Raw genomic sequence first — 19,675 nt, 5'->3', positions numbered from 1 at the left:
TGTGTGATACCTACCAACCAAAACAAACCCTTCATGACTCCAGAGCACTACCTGAATTCTGCAGCCACTTTGGGCTGCAACTTGGAAACTCTAACTGTGCACTCAAGGTGAGGACACTGAGCCATTCAACGTTATCTAGCCTATGACCACAGTGGAGGAAACACAGTTGGGTTCTAAATCAGTTGGACATAACAGAAAACCTGACTAAGTATGGCTTAATAGCAAAAGTATTTACTCATCTCACCTAACATCTTGGCCTTTGCAGGGACAAAACCTCGAGCATTACATCCTCACACAATAGCAATCCAAGCAGGGAGGAAGAGGACTGATAGAAAAGGGACTTCTGGGCTCGGCACCTGTAGCATAGTGGTTACTGCGCCAGCCACATACACTGAGGTTGGCAGGTTCGAACCCGGCCCAGGCCAGCTAAACAACAATGACAACTGCAACAAAAAATAACCAGGTGTTGTGGTGGGTGCCTGCAGTCCCAGCTACTTGGGAGGCTGAGGTAAGAGAATCGCTTAAGCCCAAGAGTTTGAGGTTGCTGTAAGCTGTGATGCCACAGCACTCAACTGAGGACAACATAGTGAGACGCTTGTCTCACAAAAAAAAAAAAAAGGAGAAAAGAAAAGGGACTTCTGGCAGTACAAATCACTCCTATTAGGGGAGAAAACTGGAATTCACCCAGCAAACATCCTCCCTAGTAATTCACTGGCCAGAACCAGGTTATATTCTCAGTTCCTTAAACCAATCACTGGCAAAGGGAAACAGGACCCCATGATTACCAGCTGTCCTCAAACTTTTTAAACAGGAGGCCAATTCACTGTCCCTCAGACCATTGGAGGGCCAGACTATAGTTTAAAAAAAAAAAACTATGAACAAATTCCTAAGTACACTGCACATATCTTATTTTGAAGTAAAAAAACAAAATGGAAACATACAATCACATCACCTCATGTGGCCCGCAGGCTGCAGTTTGAGGACTCCTGCTACCTAACCCTGATTTCCCACTTAGGCCCAGAAGTTTCCTCGCAAACAAAATCAGGCTTCTTTTAACAAGGTTGGGCAAGTACCATTGCTCCAGCCTACCTATTTACACCTTCTCCCTCCCCACAAACTTGGGCTTTAATTAAGCAAATCCATTTGGCCTGCTTAGAAAAGAAAGGAAGAGGGCTCTTCTTAGTGAGAGGGGAGGTACTCGGCCCAGCTTGTACTCATTATACCTCTGAGCTTCTCACCACAAACCTTTCCCATGGAGCACCGATGGTGTGGATCTCCCTAGGAAGTCTCTGCTATCCCCCCACACCAAGGACTCAGCCTTTAACACATCTCAAAACAGACCAATTCCAAAACAAATCTACTAGTCTTGGATATTTTCCAGACAATCCCATAGAAATGGAAACAAAGTAACGTAGAGCGTTTGCTGAGTTGCTCACTCCTCTCCAACAATTCTGCCTTGAATAAACCTTCCACAGCTATCTCTTTGGAAACTCACCCCCTCCCCTCTTTGCCCTTCCTTCACACACCCTCAACAAAATTTGCCTGAGTTATCTACTCTTGCCTTCTGTTCACTTTATCCACTCAACCAAACAAAGAAAGGCTCAACAGCAGTTCATGAATCTGTGATTAAACTTGATTCCTCAAGCAAAGCAACTAAAATTATTCAACATTATAGATATTGACAAATAGTATGACTAGAAGCGCAAGAGATAGAGAGTGGAGATTAAAGTAGTAATTTCTGGGGGCATTTAAGGGGAGTGTTAATAGTTATAGCTTTATTTTTTTTATTTTTTATTAAATCACAGCTGTGTACATTGATATGATCATGGGGCATCATTCACTAGCTTCACAGACCGTTTGACACACTTTCATCAATAGTTATAGCTTTAGATACACCTTTTTGTTTTTTAGGTCACTGGAAGGTAGCTAACTTTTACAATTAAAAGTCCTGTCTCTCTGGCTTGGTGCCTATAGCTCAGCGGTTAGGGCACTGGCCACATGCACCAGGGCTGGTGGGTTCAAACCCAGCCCAGGCCTGCCAAACAACAATGACAACAACAACAACAAAATAGCCAGGTGTTGTTGAGGGTGCCTATAGTCCCAGCTACTTGGGAGGCTGAGGCAAGAGAATAGCGTAAGCCCGTGAGTTTGAGGTTGCAGTGAGCTGTGACGCACTCTACCAAGAGCAACATAGTGGGACTCTGTCTCAAAAAAAAAAAGTCTCTGTGAGATTAAAAAACAATAACCAAAGCAAGAATAAAGACAAAGTCATTTTAGGTTGTCATATCTTATTTTCATTAGCTCTAACTTCGTGTTCCATATGTGGGGGGACGCATGAGTGTGTGAATTAAATATCAAGATTAATTAGCCAAACAGACCCAACTCCCCAAGTCCCTAGAGAGCTTGCAATGATGAAACCACTTTTCCAGGCGTCTGTCTGCCATAGACAGCCAATTATTGGGGTCCCTCTGGAATGTGCTGTGCCTAAGGACTTGCCATGCTATCTTCCCCTCAGTGAGATCCAGGCAGGACATGCAGGGGATAAAGTGAAGAAAGCACTCAAAGACACATTTACCTTAGTCTGCTGAGAGCTGAGGCTGCAACAATCTACAAAGTGGGTGCATTTGTCACTTTACTGGGGATAGGGATTGTGGTCGAACAGAATCTCAGGGGCCATTGATTGAGAATTTCTCAGTGAACTTAGCTCACATGTGTCCTTCTTGGTTGCCTTCTGGGCAGCTGTGCTCACCACACATTTCAATATATAGAAATACACACACACACACCCCAAAACACATAGGCTTAAAACTACAACGATTTAGCATTTCTCAAACTACCAAGTTCCACTCCATGTGGGGTGGGCTGAGGTCCCTTACACAGCTCTCATGCAGCAAAGAACTCAGCTGGCAGCTCGGCGCCTGTGGCTCAAGCAGCTAAGGCACCAGCCACATACACCTGAGCTGGCGGGTTCGAATCCAGCCCAGGGCCCACCAAACAACAATGATGGCTGCAACCAAAAAATAGCCAGGCATTGTGGCGGGCGCCTGTAATCCGAGCTACTTGGGAGGCTGAGACAAGAGAATCGCTTGAGCCCAGGCGTTGGAGGTTGCTGTGAGCTATGATGCCACAGAACTCTACCCAGGGTGACAGCTTGAGGCTCTGTCTCAAAAAAAAGAGCTCAGCTGGGGATCCCCACTCTCCTTCATGAGCCATTTCTTTTCATGTGATGTCTCCAATTCCAGCTCTCCCCCACGTATGGTCTCTCTCCAACAGCACAGGGTAGACTTCAGTTCAGCACTGTAGTTGAGTTCCAAAAGGGATTGTTTCAGAGGACAATCTCCAAGGTACAACCAGGTATCCAGCCTCTGCTTGTACTGTGCCTGCTAATGTCCCATTAGCCCAAAAGGTCACACACTCAATGTGGGGAGAGACTACACAGTGGCTCATTGGGCTCATTGTAACCAGCTGCCACAACTTCAAAGCACCAGGGGTTTTTTGTTTACCTGTCTGGGAAGCATAATATTCTTCTAGTAGGACAATTGTGAGACCCTGTGTCCTAAAGACCCTCTGAGTCAATAGAAACAGTACCATGACAGTAAATGTAGAATTGAGTTAAAGAGGATTTTAGAATATGTGTTGTTAAGATCTGTTACTTTGTGCCTCTGGAAGTTGGGGGTGGGGGAATATTAGCAAGAGCCAGTTAAAATATAAACGCCAAACATCTGACCAGAAAGATTTAACTAGGAGAGCCTGGAAGGTGGTGGGTATGCCTAATAGGAACTCACCTTCAGAAATGCTTCTGTCACCTTCCTCTTTCCTGAAGTCAGCACATAAGCTAACATAACTTCAAGCTGTGTCTCATTCCATCTCTCATTTTCTAACCAGACCCCAGCAGTGACCCAATAACTGGTCTCTTGGCTGGTTGCCCATTGCCCAATGGTTAGAGCAACAGCCCTGTGCACCATGGAGGGGAGGGTTCAAACCCGGCCGTGGCTTGCTAAACAAACAACAACACACACAAAAAAAAAAAAAAAAACAATAACTGGTCTCTCTACTTGAACCACATATGCTACAAAGTGTCCAAAACCACAAATCTAACCCATTTGGTTTCAGCTTTAAAACCCCCTGACACTAAATTCCCTAAAATGGCATTTAAGGCCCTTTAGAACTAATTGCCATCTACTTTCTGTTAAAGGATAATTTTTTATAAAAAGTGAAATCATGACTCTTGTACAAATATAAAATGAATATTCATTAATGAATGAAGAACTGATGAAGTGTTGAAGCCAAGTCCAAAGCAGAGCACAGGACAGGCACTCACTCAGGCCAGGAGGATGCCGAATGTTAATAGACCAACTAGATGCTCCCACTCAGCTAGAGGAGGCAGGGAATCCAGTGCCTCCACCTGACAAAATCCATTTCCTTTCTATAGACAAAGGTCATCTGCATTGCTCTCAATTATCTACAACTTACAGAGCAAGAAAAGAGCTCAAAGCTAGTAAAAGTTGGAGACCACTACGAAATCTCTAGCATGGAAGAGTGTACTAGACAATGCCCAAAGACACCCAGTAAGTCATCTTTTTTTTCCTTTTTTTTTTTCTTTTGGCCCTTTCAAATTCTTTCACAATTTTATTGGACACCTTCGAGCCTCACCTTTGGCAGTTCCTTGTTCCTCCAGCCTCTCACCCTGTGAGCAGTGACATTGTGCTCCTCACAGTTGCCTGGGAAGGCCCAAGCACTTCTGGGCACCTTTTGCACCCTCTGCATGGAATGGACTCTTCACTAGGAGATCACCTACTTATCATTGTTTCAATTCATTCAGCAAATACTTCCTTCTACCCCAATCTGGGACCAAGAAGTAAGGATTCAGAAATGAAGAAGATAGACTAGGTCCCAACTTGTCCTTTGGTGGTATTATTTACTTTGAATCATCCAGAGTTTGGGAAATGCACTGATGTCCATCCCTTGTGGACCTGTGACTGGTGATGGGCCTTCTCCTGGTAGTACATGGAAATTTCCATTGTTGGTCATTTGGAGTGATAGAGGAGCCCCAAAAGAAACTGAGGAATAGTCAGAAAAAGAACAGGACCAGAAGAGGCCAGCCAAAGACAACAGGAGCAGGTACAAGGGTTGGTCAACTGTGCAAATACCGGCTCAGCGCCTGTAGCTCAAGCGGCTAAGGCACCAGCCACATACACCTGAGCTGGCAGGTTCGAATCCAGCCCGGGCCCGCCAAACAACAATGACAGCTACAACCAAAAAATAGCCAGGTGTTGTGGCAGGCGCCTGTAGTCCCAGCTACTTGGGAGGTGGAGGCAGGAGAATCGCTTGAGCCCAGGAGTTAGAGGTTTCTGTGAGCTGTGATACCACAGCACTCTCCCCAGGGCTAAAGCCTGAGGCTCTGTCTCAAAAAAAAAAAACAGTGCAAATACCATGGCAAGGTCCAGTAAGCATATAAATTAAATATGCACATTTGTTTTGGAAACCACCCTATGCAGAGGCTTTCAGTGGAAAGATGAAGGCAGAAGTCATAACACTGGGGGCTAGCAAATAAAATGTAGAGAGTATATGTAGGGATTTTTTTCTTTTGAAGAACTAGCAATTCTTTTCTGGAGCCATAAAAAGGGAGATGAATGGAACGAGAAAGTGTAGGTATAGCTATTAAGTCATTCCCCAAACAAAAGTCACTTATATACATATTGTGATGTGGGCAGAGCACTGAAATAAAAAATGTGCATTCAAGGCTGGGCACCATGGCTCACACTGGTAATCCTAGCACTCTGGGAGGCCGAGGCAAGTGGATTGCTTGAGCTCAGGAATTCAAGAACACTCTGAGCAAGGAGAGACCCTGTCTGTACTAAAAATAGAAAAACAAGCTGGGTGTAGTGGCACTGACCTATAATCCCTGCTATTCCGGAGATTGAGGCAAACAGATCACTCAAGCCCAAGAATTTGAGGTTGCTATGAGCTATGACTCCATAGCACTCAACCCAGGATGATAGACTGAGACTCTGTCTCAATAAAAAAAGAAAAAGAAAAAGGCCGGGCACAGTGGCTCACATCTATAATCCTAGCACTCTGGGAGGCCAAGGTGGGTGAATTGGCTGAGCTCACAGTTTCGAGACCAGCCTGAGCCAGAGTGAGATCTCATCTCTAAAAAAGTAACTGAGCTACTCAGGAAACTGAGGCAAGTGAATCCCTTGAGCCCAAGAGTTTGAGGTTGCTGTGAGCTAGGACGCCATATCACTCTACAGAGTGTCACAAAGTGAGACTCTGTCTCAAAAATAAATAAATAAATTGCATTCAAACTCTGGCTCTGAGATTTTAGGGTTTGTTATACAATCTCTTTGGACTTTAGTTTTCTTGTTTTTAAAGAGGTAATAATAATGCCTCAAAATATCATTCAATGACATAATCTTTGTGAAAGAATGTAGTTCAAACCCCAGCACTATGTACTCAATAAGTGTAATTTTAAGCCACAGAGAGAGAGCAGGTGCTACCCTGGGTAATCAAGTAGATAATCTTGGCTGATTCTCATAGCATTCATCAGCTGTTGAGGTTGGCTTTTTCTTTTCTCTTTTTGTTTTTGTTTCTGTCCTACACCTGCCTGAGTAGGATTTCAGAAATGGAGAGTAAAGAGCACACTGCCTGAAAGCTTTGGGCACCTTATTAACAAGGACATGACCTTCCTTTGCTTTCATTTGCTTTACTCATGAGCAGGATCCAGAAAAAGAGATTTACGGCTTCCACCGAGGATCCCAGAGGAGACCCTCAGAATGGCCCAGTCTCCTCAGAATGTTTTCTGTCCTTTCTGCAGTATTAATTAAACCTCAGAAAGGCACCACGATGGAGACAAACAGGAAACATGACACAGCTCTTTTTGGTCATGGACAAGACAAAGCAACAAAGAACTGAAGCAGCATGAATTAGAAAATAGACCCTACACTTTCCACAACTACCCTCTCCCAAACCTATCATTCCCTCCCCCAAGAGGAGGCATAACTACTTGGAAAAGTAGTTTGCTTTCTGTCCTAAATACAGGAAAACTACTTCACTTTCTCTCCTCTAGACAGCAGCCTAATTTGTCCCCACTTAGCCACATAACTCAGGACAATTAATGATGCTTTTCTAAGAGTAATTGCTTCTGCTCTAATCACAAGCTATTTCTTACTACCCGTGGGGCTCAGTGTTAGGATTGCCTAAAAGAACCAGCAAGTTGCCCAAATACACTGCTCTGACGCGGCAAAGTGCTTTATAAATGAGGATGAGTTGCTGTAAGCCAGAATCACCTGGCATCCCTTCTAGAGTAAGCTGGCCTACCAATAAGCTCTCTGCAAGGCAAAGCAGAATATGGTGTCAGGGCTCATAGGGGCTCACATATTTTAAAAACCTTCCCTTCCCAGTTGCTTTTTTTAATTAAGGTGAAATTCACATAACATACAATTAACTATGATAAAGTGTATAATTCAGTGGTATTTAGTGTATTCACAATGTTGTGCAAATACCCACTTTCTCTAGTTTCAACCCTTTTTTATCACCCCATTAGAACACCCTGTATGCATTAAGTAGTTACTTCCTCCCCTGGTAACTGCTAATCTGCCTCACATCTCTATGGCTTTAGCTATTCTGGATACATCATATGAAAGGAATCATGATATGCAACCTTCTGTGTCTTATTTCTTTCACAGTGTAACAAGGTTCATCCATATTATAGACAGAAATCAGTACTTCATTCCTTTTTATGGCTGAATAACATTCCATTGTATAGCTATACCACAAGTTATTGATTTCATCTGTTGATAGACACGTGGATGTTTCCATCTGTAGGACAGACAAAATGGTTTGGCCTTTCTCACCCATGGCCTTGGGTATAGGACAAAATAAAGTTGTCTGGGCTTTCTCACCCATGGAAAAGTGCCATGTGATCCTAAATAGCCATACTGTGTGCAGGGAAGTCATGCTTATGTATCTGCTGCTTGACACTAATGCTGCCACTATTGTTCCCCTGGGTATAAAGGTGTACAAGACCTTCCACATGCGTGGATTGTGGATCACAGAATGCAGACTTTCTGTGTAACTCAGCTCCCCAGCCACCAAGAGCTGGATAAGGGCGGACCATGCTTGCATACCAGCTGCCTGTGCGCTGAGGGCACCAGCCCTCCATGCCTCAGTTTTTCTCCAGTCTGTCTCAATCAGAACACAGGCATTACACCATCTCTTAACTGTCATGAATAATGCTGCTATAATCATTTACATACAAGTCTGTACACAGGGCCCAGCTACTTTTGATGTGGCTCTTCCTCCTTCAGCTCGTGGAAAACATTTGACTAAAGCAACCTCCACAAGAAATCCCCAGTAAGAAGGGATACAATATTCTTAAGAAAAGAACATTCTTTTTTGTTATTTTATTGTTAGTTTGCTATGTGATTTTGTTAAAAATTGTTTAGCACAATATTAGGGGAACATCGTAGTCTATACACACACCACAATATACTATTCTTGGATATTGCTGACATATAATATGTTATAATGTGAATACTGTGGGTTGATTGATGTATTTCTCTGACTCACTTATTTGACTACAAGCTGAGACTCTCTGTATTCATCAGTTCTGGACATAACTTTTGAATCTAAGACTCAGAAATTTAAATAAGGGTGAGTGGTCGCCACATGTTTTTAGAAGTGATATATAAAAAGTTATAGTGGGGCGGCGCCTGTGGCTCAAGGAGTAGGGCGCCGGTCCCATATGCCAGAGGTGGAGGGCTCAAACCCAGCCCCGGCCAAAAAAAAAAAAGTTATAGTGATGTCTCCATTAATTACAGCAATTCTTAAAACTGCATGTACTTATAATTACACTGTTCCTGATTTGTCTTATACCTACCAGAAAATATATGAGTCAGTGGACATTTTTAGCTAAATAATATTTGGTTCAAATTAAGCAAAATAGCTAAACTAGTTTATTTGCACCCTGAAAGTCAATATTCAAGGCATTATATGATTTTTTTAATGTTCACTCAAAAGAATGTGCTAATTCCATACAGGACTTTACTCAAATGTTTTTAATGTTATCATTACATGTAAATTTGTACACAAAGTGCTTTAATAGGAAGTTATCTTTGGCAACCTATGGATGTAAGCTTTGAATTTTCATGAGGGGGCTTTATTACAGAAGGAAATTATATACAAACGTAAGATATGATTTCAGCCTCAAAGTACCAGAGAATAAAAGTAAAAGTTACATGTCACAAAAAGGTAAAATGACACATATTTCTCATTCAAGACAAGTTCAATTAAAAACAAAACAAATATTTCTCTACTCATTGTCTCCTAAAATCATAAAGTTAGATTTCCAAGGTTTAAAGCAGAGATCAATGCTTTAACATTCTCCATTCTGCATTTTATTGAGTTCTGAAATAAAAAAAAATTTAAATTCAGAGCATGACATTTGAAATTATAATGGAGCTAAGTTCTGGAGCTAAAGAATAACATGGCTCAGGAAGTAAGAGAGAGATTCGCTACCATGTACTCTTTGGACTGCCCCAGCCAAAATCACTGAAATATCAATAACTAGAACCTCAGAGCAGTACGTCATTTTGTCCTCAGAGCAGTACATCATTTTTGTTACATAGGTGTTTGTAACATTGACAGCCTCAGAGGCAGCATTATTAATTCTGGTAACAGCTGACTCAGAAACGATTCCATAAATAAAAAAATGGCACCAACTTTCATGGCTCCAGCAGATAATGGCTTGTGTGCAGCACAGTGTGTTGTGCCACAGCAGGCACGTCACCCAAAAGGGTGGCTACCGATCTTTAATATCACTAACCACAAACATCCTGTCCACTCCACGACTCTCCCCTCTTGGTAAAACAATGCAAACTCCAAGTCAGGTCTGTACATGAATAATGTAGCCTTTTTGACTCCTCCTGCTTTGAATGAAACATTGATACAGCTCCAATGAATCAGTACAGTTGGAACCGAACAGGTCAAAACTCCCATCGTATGCCAGGCAGGGTGGCTCATGCCTGTAATCCTAGCTGTCTGGGCTGTCCAGGTGGAGGAATCCCTTGGGCTTAGGAGTTTGACACCAGCCTGAGGAAGAGCAAGACCACATCTCTACTAAAAACAGAAAAATCAGCTGAGCATGATGGCAGGTGCCTATAGTTCCAGCTACAGAGGAGGCTGAGGCAAGAGGACCTGTACTTGAACCAGGAGTTTGAGATTGCTGTGAGCTAGGCTGTCACTAGGGCACTCTACCCTGGGCAATGGAGTAAGACTCTGTCTCAAAAGAAAAAAAAGGGGTGGCACCTGTAACTCAGGGGGTAGGGTGCCGTCCACATACACCCAGGCTGGCGGGTTCAAAACTGGCGTGGGCCAGCTAAAAAAAAAAAAAAAACAACTGCAACAATAACAAAAAATAGGTAGGCATTGTGGTGAGCACCTGTAGTCCCAGCTACTTGGGAGGCTGAGGCAAGAGAATCACTTAAGCCCAAGAGTTTGAGATTGCTAATGAGCTGTGATGCCACAGCACTCTACTGAGGGCGACATAGTAAGACACTGTCTCAAAAAAAACAAAACACCTCACATGCTGATCAGTAGTGGGATGGCACCTGTGAATAACCACTGCACTCCAGCCTAGACAGTATAGCAAGACTCCATCCCAATTCAAAAAAAAAAAAGGATACAGTCCCCCAGTTTGCAATATTTTCTTGGATCCCCCACAGAACTGCAGGCTCCACACAGGGGCATTGAAGGGTCCCTGCATCTGAGCAGTGTGCACATCCCTGGTAATGACGTGCTCCACCCCAACTACTAAAAACAGATTGGCTATAAGTTTTGCAGAAAGTGAACCATGAGTCTTGTCGTTTTTATCTAGTCAGGAAGGTGGAAAACATGAGAGCACAACATGCACTCTGTTGGGCCATGTGGCTTGGCAAACATTGATCATAATAAGAGGTTCCATCAAAATGTCATTAGTCTTCCCACAGCTACTCTGAATGACACAGGCAGCTTGGCCTCTCACACTTTCACCAGTGACCTTCTGGTTACAGAACTTCTCAGGGACCACCTTTGCCCAGATCCGGCCCCAGCCCCAGCCCCAGCCTGTTCACCACTCTCTGGGCAGGTCCTGATGTGACCTGCCACCAAACAGCACCACATTGGGCATGGCTAGGGTTCAGTGAAGCCAAGGGATGCTCAAGATGGTAGTGACAGAAGCAGGGAAAGAGCTGTCATGGCAACTGTAGGAGGAGGATATGGGGAGATGTGTTGGGAGCTGGCCTGGGAAAGGGCTGCTTCACCTCATTCTCCTTCCATGTGAGCAAATAAAAAGGACACAACATAAAAAGAAAGTGATCCACCAGTATTTCAGCATAGACTATAAAATCACTATTGTCAGAACCTGTTGAGACTTCTCAAGCCATTGTAATTTCCCCATGCATGTTAGGTTCTCCCTATGATTAGCAGGGAAAGCTTTAAAAGATAAAGGGCTATATGCATGTGTGGCCCCTGCACTAAGAGCCTCAAGTTGGTCCTCACGCCACTGTTGCCAGAGAGAGCGCAGACCACGTTTCAGCGGAAGCATCCCACCAGGGGTGGGGAAGCAGTTCTGTTCCCAGCCAATACCACCATCGGAAAGGGTACCTTCTTGCCACGGAGACTACAACAAAGCAGAGAAAGTTTATTAAAGTTGAGAATAGGCACCAAAGCTTCATGTGGGAGGGACCACTTCTTAGCTAGGCAAACATCTACAAGTAAAAGCCACTCCCAGAAAAGCAAAACAGAACAACCTCAACATTTTGCAACACATATTAGAGAGAAAGCCTCCTTAGAAACCAAATGATGGGCTCAACACCCATAGCTCAGTGGTTGGGGCGCTGGCCACATATACCAGGGCTGGTGGGTTCAAACCTGGCCTAGGCCTGCTAAACAACAATGACAACTACAACAACAACAACAAAATAGCCAGGCATTGTGGCAGGTGCCTGTAGTCCCAGCTACTTGGGAGGCTGAGGCAAGAGAATCACTTGAGTCCAAGAGTTGGAGGTTGCTGTGAGCTGCGACGTCATAGCACTCTACCAAGGTGACATAGTGAGACTCTGACTCAAAAAAAAAAGAAAAAAAAGAAAGAAACCAAATGATGGAAATTGGAGTAAATACAATTTTTTTTTTCTAGACAAAGTCTCACTCTCTTGCCTATGCTAGAGTGCCATGACATCAGCGTAGCTCACAGCAACCTCAAACTCCTGGGCTCAAGCACTCCTCCTGCCTCAGCCTCTCCAGTAGCTGGCACTGCAAACATATGCCACCACACCCAGCTAATCTTTCTATTTTCAGTAGACATGGGGTCTTGCTCTTGCTCAAGCTGGTCTCCAACTCCTGAGCCCAAGCAATCCACCCACTTCAGCCTCCCAGAGTGCTAGGATTACAGGCATGAGCAATATGAACTTTTCACCAGCAATTTCAGAGGTAGTCAGAGGCCTTGGTATAAGAGCCAAGGAACAAATCTCAGTAGCATGAGAACAACATGGAGCAAACGAAAGAGGGGAGACAGATTCTGGATAAAGATGATTTGCGATGAACAGAGACTATACTGGTCAACAGGCTTTCAGCAGCAAAATGACAAAAACGAAACAGAAAAACCCAAACCAAATTAGCTTAAATTATAAGGAAGTACATCAATCCACCAAACTGGCAGACCAGACACAAAGTAGCGCTCACTATCTCCATTTCTTTGACTTCCTCCACGTCTTGGTTTTACCCTCAGACTAGTAAAGACAAAATTCACTCTTAAAAGTGAATAAACTTTACCCAGAATCTCCCAGAAAACTTCCCCAACTAAGTCATATGCCCATTTCTGATTCAATCACTACACAGGGGTTGGCATTACTCTTACTGCCTCAAACAATCCAGGCCCTTCCTTGGAGCTGTAGATAATCCCCAGCACGGCACAGCTATTCCCCAGGGGGGAAGGATACCCTGGATGTTGAAGAGACACCATAAAGTCCACCATGGTTGCCTAACAGTGTCTTTGGAGGAACTAGAAATTGGTGCTGTAACCCCACAATATATCCTTAAGAGTCTGAGAATTGTTTTTGTGTTACTTAGGACTTTGAGGTTGCAAGTAATGGAAACACAACTCTTATCAGCTTAAGCAAAGCATGGAACTGATTGGTTCTCAGCATCTAAGAAAAAGTTAACCCTTTTCTAAGCCAATGCAAGGGAATATCCAAAGATGAAACTGAGCCACGGTTATAACACGAGCCCCAACTGTCAGCCTTTTCCCTCCTCACTCCCCTTTGCTCCTCTTCACACATCAACATCACTCTTTCCCACTCAGACTGGCTTTTTCCACAGAACAGGAAACTTAGCAACTGAGAGTCCCCAGGATTTATATCTCACAGCTTCAGACGATAGCGACAGACTGAATTCAAGGTATCTCGGGTCCCATATCAAAAAAATCCTTACAAAGAATCTCATTGGCTGATCTTGAGCTAGATGCCCGTCTCTGGCCAAATCAGCTGGAGCCAGGGTGTGAGAGTCACCTGTACTAACACAGCAACTTCTAACTGCAGAGGAAGAAGCTGTTCCTAGAAGTGGGACTCTGAGAGGAAAATCCACTATAAGAGTTATGCTCAGTTGTATAATAAACTGTATAAAGTTCTCACTCCAAGAGAAGGGATCTTTCATTTGCAAAAATATTTTATAAAAAGAACGCCTCCAGGGCAGCGCCTGTGGCTCAAAGGAGTAGGGCACCGGCCCCATATGCCAGAGGTGGTGGGTTCAAACCCAGCCCCGGCCAAAAACTGCAAAAAAAAATAATAATAAACAAAAATAAAAATAAAAATAAAAAAAGAACCTCTCCAGTTATGATCATACATAATGAGTACTCTGACATTTGCAGTGAAGATTGGCAAAACATGAGGGCTCTTCTCACACTTCTTTCTCTCTGGGTGACGAACATTTTAATTTATTTCAGGCACCAGGAAGAGCACAGAATTAGGGAGAGTGGTTATTTTCCATAATCCTGGGGACTGAAGCCCTCCCCTGCCACAGTGTGAAGTGAGACTGAGGTGGGTGAGAGAGGGAGAACAGAGCACCTCACTCTGAGTTGGCCGGGGTTACAGAAGCAGAGCCTACATCTCAGAAGGCTCCTGGGCTACAGGTTTCTCTTTTTGGTTAGGCTTCCCCCAAAAGCAGATCCTGGGAATGAGTTAGGGACAACTATTTTTGGAGATCATCCCAGGACGCACATGAGGAAGCACAGAAGTACATCAAAGTAGCAGCTGGATGTATTCATAGCACATTACTGCATGTAATCCTGGCACTCTGGGAGGCTATGGCAGGTGGATTGCTTGAGCTGACAGGTTCAAGACCAGCCTGAGAAAGACCCCATCTCTACTAAAAAATAGAAAAATTAGTACGGTGTCAAGAAGCTGAAACAGGAGAATACCCTGAACCCTGGAGTTTGAAGTTGCTGTGAGCTATGATGATGCCACAGCACTCTACCCCAGGGCTATGGGGCGAGACTCTGTCTCAACAACAAAACAAAACAAACAAACAACAACAAAAATATATATATATACACACACACATATGCCTCCATGTATGTGGGTCTGTATGTGTATGTGGACCTAGACATGTATGTGTGTATATGTATATGGAAGCTGTGAAAAAAAGCTCTTAAAAGTGAATAAACTTTACCCAGAATCTCCCAGAAAACTTCCCCAACTAAGTCATACCTGAAGAGGAAGATAACTTGCCCCACCTCAAATGGCTAGAAAATAACTCAGCCAAGACACAAATTAAGTATGGCTAACTCCAAAACCTCACACTCTTTCCTCCTAACACAGAAAGAGAAGCCAGTGCCCCTTCACTACTCAGGAAGAACATTTCCCTTAGATCAAGAGACCCAAGTTTGGAGAACTCCTGAGAACTTCAGAAAGCCCCAGGCCTCTCAGCCTGAGGTGAAATAGACTTGAGCCAGGGGTGGGGAACCTGCAGCCCCTCGAGGGCACGGTGTCGCCAAATTTTACAAATCCCAAAGGGATTTGTTCTGTAAAGTGTGAATTTGGTCAAAAGGCCACACTCAAGTATCCAGACTCCTGGCCAGGATATCTTTTACTAATACCAGAATAGCCACCAATACCCCTGCCTGCATATAAACCACTCCTCAACACACATCCACTTAACTAAAAACCCTTTGCACAATAGGCCAGCTATTTGTGCTGCTTTGAGTTTTTCCGAGGAGGGATTAATGTGGAACAAGCCACAGGGCTGGAACCTACTGGGTATTACCTCCCTCCAGGGAGACATTTTCCAGGGCTGAGGATTAAAGGAATTCAGTGCCTATTAAGTGGAGAGAATTTGCCTCCAGGAGGAGAAAGTTTTAAAGAGCCCTTGTGATGTAGGAGATGGTGTTTTCCAGCCTGGGGATTGTGTTGCACAAAGACCTGGATAATTTTAGCAAGATCACCTGCAGATGATTTCCCCAGCAAGTCACTCCCTGGGGAAACTACTCCTTCCCTCTCCAAGGCAACAGAAACTGGTATTATGCTTTCATCTCCTGGAAGACAATTGCATCCCACATAAAATCTTTGGCCTCCAACCCAAGAAGCTCCCAGCAACAGTTGCCAGAGTTTTATGTTACATCACCTATTTCTTTCACAGGCATTTGAGGGGTGACTGCACCCCTACAAGCCATGTGGAAAATGTCTAGGATACAAATGGGAGCAAAGTCTAATCCTGATCTCCCAAAACCTCAAGTGGGTGGGGCTCGGTGGGTCTCGGATTATAGTGCTGGCCTATAATCCCAGCACTCTGGGAGGCTGAGGCCGGTGGGTCTCTGATCTCACAAGTTGGAGACCAGCCTGAGCAAAGCGAGACCCTGTCTCTAAAAAAATAAGGGAGGGCACCTGTAGTCCCAGCTACTCAGGAGGCTGAGGCAAGTGAGACTCTATCTTAAATAAATGAATAAACCTCAAATGATGGAGGATTCCCACTTGTGTGTGCTAAATAAGAGAACAACCTGTGAAGGTGCCTCCCATAGTGTTTGACACCTGGAAGTGCTCAGTGAACACTGAAAGCCCCCAGGGCAGGACCCCAGCAGGTTTCTTTTTCTTTCCTTTAATAGTCTTCAAAATACTTTTCTTTTAAGACACAGTCTCGGCTTGGCACCTGTGGCTCAAGCAGCTAAGGCACCAGCCACATACACCTGAGCTGGTGGGTTCTAATACAGCCGGGGCCCACCAAAAAACAATGACGGTTGCAACCAAAAAATAGCCGGGCGTTGTGGCGGGCACCTATAGTCCCAGCTATCTGGGAGGCTGAGGCAAGAGAATCGCTTAAGTCCAGGAGTTGGAGGTTGCTATGAGCTATGATGCCATGGCACTCTACCTGGGATGACAGCTTGAGGCTCTGTCTCAAAAAAAAAAAAAAAAGACACAGTCTCACTCTGTTGCTCTGGGTAGAGTTCCATGACATCAGCCTACCTCATAGCAACTTCAAACTCCTGGGTTCAAGTGATCCTCCTCTCTCAGCCTCTCGAGTAGTTGGGACTGCAGGCACCTGCCCCATGCCTGGCTAATTTTTCTGTTTTTTAGTAGAGACAGATTCACTCTTGCTCAGACTGGTCTCAAAATCCTAAGCTCAAGGGATCCTCCCACCTCGGCCTCCCAAGTGCTAGGATTACAAGTATGTAAGGAAAGAAAGGAAAGAAAGAAGACCCTGGCTGGGTCTTCAAAATACTTTCATGGGAATTGTCTTGTTGGTTTTTCATAGCCTCCTCAAATCCAACTTAGGAGACAGAATAAAAGCAAATGACTTTTACAGAGATCCTGTAAGTAGAGATAAGCAGGCATTATAAGCCTCATATTAAGTTAAGGGAATTGAACCCAGTCAGGCCACAGTGCAGCTCAGCAGTTAAAGGCATGAGCTGTGGAGCCTGGGATAGAATTCTGACTCTGCTGGCAGCACCCATAGCTCAGTGGGTAGAGTGCCAGCCACGTACACAGACGCCGGTGGGTTCAAGCCCAGCCCGGGCCAGCTAAAACAACAATGACAACTGCAACAACAACAACAAAAAAAAAAAAAAATAGCCAGGCATTGTGGTGGCACCTGTAGCCCCAGCTACTTAGGAGGCTGAGGCAAAAGAATTGCTTAAGCCCAAGAGTTTGAGGTTGCCGTGAGCTGTGACACCACAGAACTCTACCCAAGGCAACAGCTTGAGACTCTGTCAAAAGAAAGAAAGAAGCGAGGGAGGGAGGGAGGGAGGAAGGAAGGAAGGAAGTAAAGAAAGAAAGAGAATTCTGATGGAAGAAAAGGTACCCAATGTACTCAGCCCTACTATGAAACTAATTTATGGCTTTCATATGAAGCTATAACCCAGTTATAACCTAAGAATATGGGGAAGAGGGAGAGGGAGGGGAGGAAGGGGGGAGGATGGGCAGAGGGAGGGTGATTGGTGGGATTACACCTACGGTGCATCTTACAAGGGTACATGTGAAACTTAGTAAATGTAGAATATAAATGTCTTTTTTTTTTTTTGCAGTTTTTTTTGACCCTACTCCTTTGAGCCACAGGCGCTGCCCGGAATATAAATGTCTTAACACAATAACTAAGAAAATGCCAGGAAGGCTATGTTAACCAGTGTGATGAAAATATGTCTAATGGGCGGCGCCTGTGGCTCAGTGAGTAGGGCGCCGGCCCCATATGCCGAGGGTGGCGGGTTCAGACCCAGCCCCGGCCAAACTGCAACCAAAAAATAGCCGGGCGTTGTGGCGGGCGCCTGTAGTCCCAGCTGCTTGGGAGGCTGAGGCAAGAGAATCGCATAAGCCCAAGAGTTAGAAGTTGCTGTGAGCCGTGTGACGCCATGGCACTCTACCCGAGAGAGATACGGCGAGACTCTGTCTCTACAAAAAAAAAAAAAGAAAAGAAAATATGTCTAATGGTCCATAAAAACAGTGTATGGTGCCCCATGATCACATTAATGTACACAGCTATGATTTAATAATAAAAAAAGAAAAAGAATTCTGACTCTGTTCATTGACTATAAATTCTCACTTCTTGTTGTATTCAGAGTTAAACCCCATCTCTCATTTCTCCTGCAAAACTCCTTTGTCATAACTCCTGTACCTATCATGATGGTCTCCCCTACATAAAGTCTGCCTTACCATTCTTTAACAAATGTCACAAATAGTTTTTTTTCTTTAACTAAATACACACACACACACATATATATATTTATATATATGTCACTACGAAAGTTTTGAGACAGACTGTGTTATGGTCTGTGTTATTCACTGCCAAGAATCACAGTCGACAGCATCCTTTCCGATTTACCCACATAAGCTTCAACTTGCTCGGTTTATTGCTGTTGCTGGGAGGGCTTCATTTGTTACAACTGTCAGATTTTACATTTCTGGATTTTTGTGTATCTCAAAATTTTCATAATGACCCATATATGGGGGTCATTTGCATTACCTTGGCATCCTACTGGTTCAGTTTCTCTGGAAAAGCCTGACTGATACACATCCTACCTCACTGAGTTGTTGCGAATAGCACACTTACAACAGTCCTGGCACAAAGGAAAGACCACTTTAAATGTCACCTACTCCAGAACACTTGGCTAGTGACTGTGAGCTAGGATGAGTCCCTGAGGATAGTACTTTGATACCAACCCCATGTTGCCTGCAGCACAGAGGGTGTGCTGATCTGTCCTAGCACTGCAGGGCCGCTAGATTGAGAAAGTGAGTGCACACTTTCCAAGTTCCAGGCCACCCACTGCTCAGATAATGAGAATCCCACTAGAACTGAGTATCTCACTCCTCCCTAAGGGGCATTGGGGTTATTAATGGAGTTCCTGCAAGAATGTCCTCAAAGCTACAACCTGGGTTTGGCTTTAAACCAGATGAGGAGTCCGCTTTTCTATCAAGGTCATTGACTTATGGTGAATACATTATCAAAACCATTAAAGGAAAAAAATAATGTATTTGAAGAGGGTATTTTAAAAAATAATAGGAATATTTTTAGCACTACATTTTGGTTTTATCTTGAGGAATCAAGGAAGAGAGATTGGGAAATGATAAAAGGGCTGAGAAAGAAATAGAGGTTTGGAATTTGCCAAAAACTAATACTGTTCATTCTGCCTAAGAGGAGATAAGAGGTGGGACAGGGATGAATAATGCATAACCCAGAAGATTCCTTAAAAAATAATTTGTTTTAAAAAGTATTTTCATCGCGAATCTGCCAATGCCACCGTGGATATGGAGGGAAGGGAACACTTTCGCACTGCTGCTGAGATTATAAACTAATATACTGAGATGGGTTCCAGCAGCCTCCTGGGTGCCAGCTGCCTCATCACCCCCAGAAGATGGATACCGCCTGCCACTGATGTGCAACAGGGGGCTGTGTAGGATAAAAGATGAAAGGACAAAAAGATGAGAATACCATAACTCTGAAATGATGAAAGGCACCATTACTCTCAGATCAGTCCAGATCGGGCCTGAACAGGACAAGGTAAGAACAAATGGGCCAAGTACTGTCATGATGAGAGTTAATGAGCTAAGTGTTGTGACAAATTGTTTTACTTACCCATTAGTTCCTAGATCTGCATTATGTTACCTTGGTGTTATCTAACTGCCCTTTATGTTACTTCTTGACTAAACCACTAAATTGT

Source organism: Nycticebus coucang, chromosome 11, assembly GCF_027406575.1.
Source record: "Nycticebus coucang isolate mNycCou1 chromosome 11, mNycCou1.pri, whole genome shotgun sequence".
Taxonomy (NCBI): Eukaryota; Metazoa; Chordata; class Mammalia; order Primates; family Lorisidae; genus Nycticebus; species Nycticebus coucang.
This window is presented reverse-complemented; position numbering follows the sequence as displayed.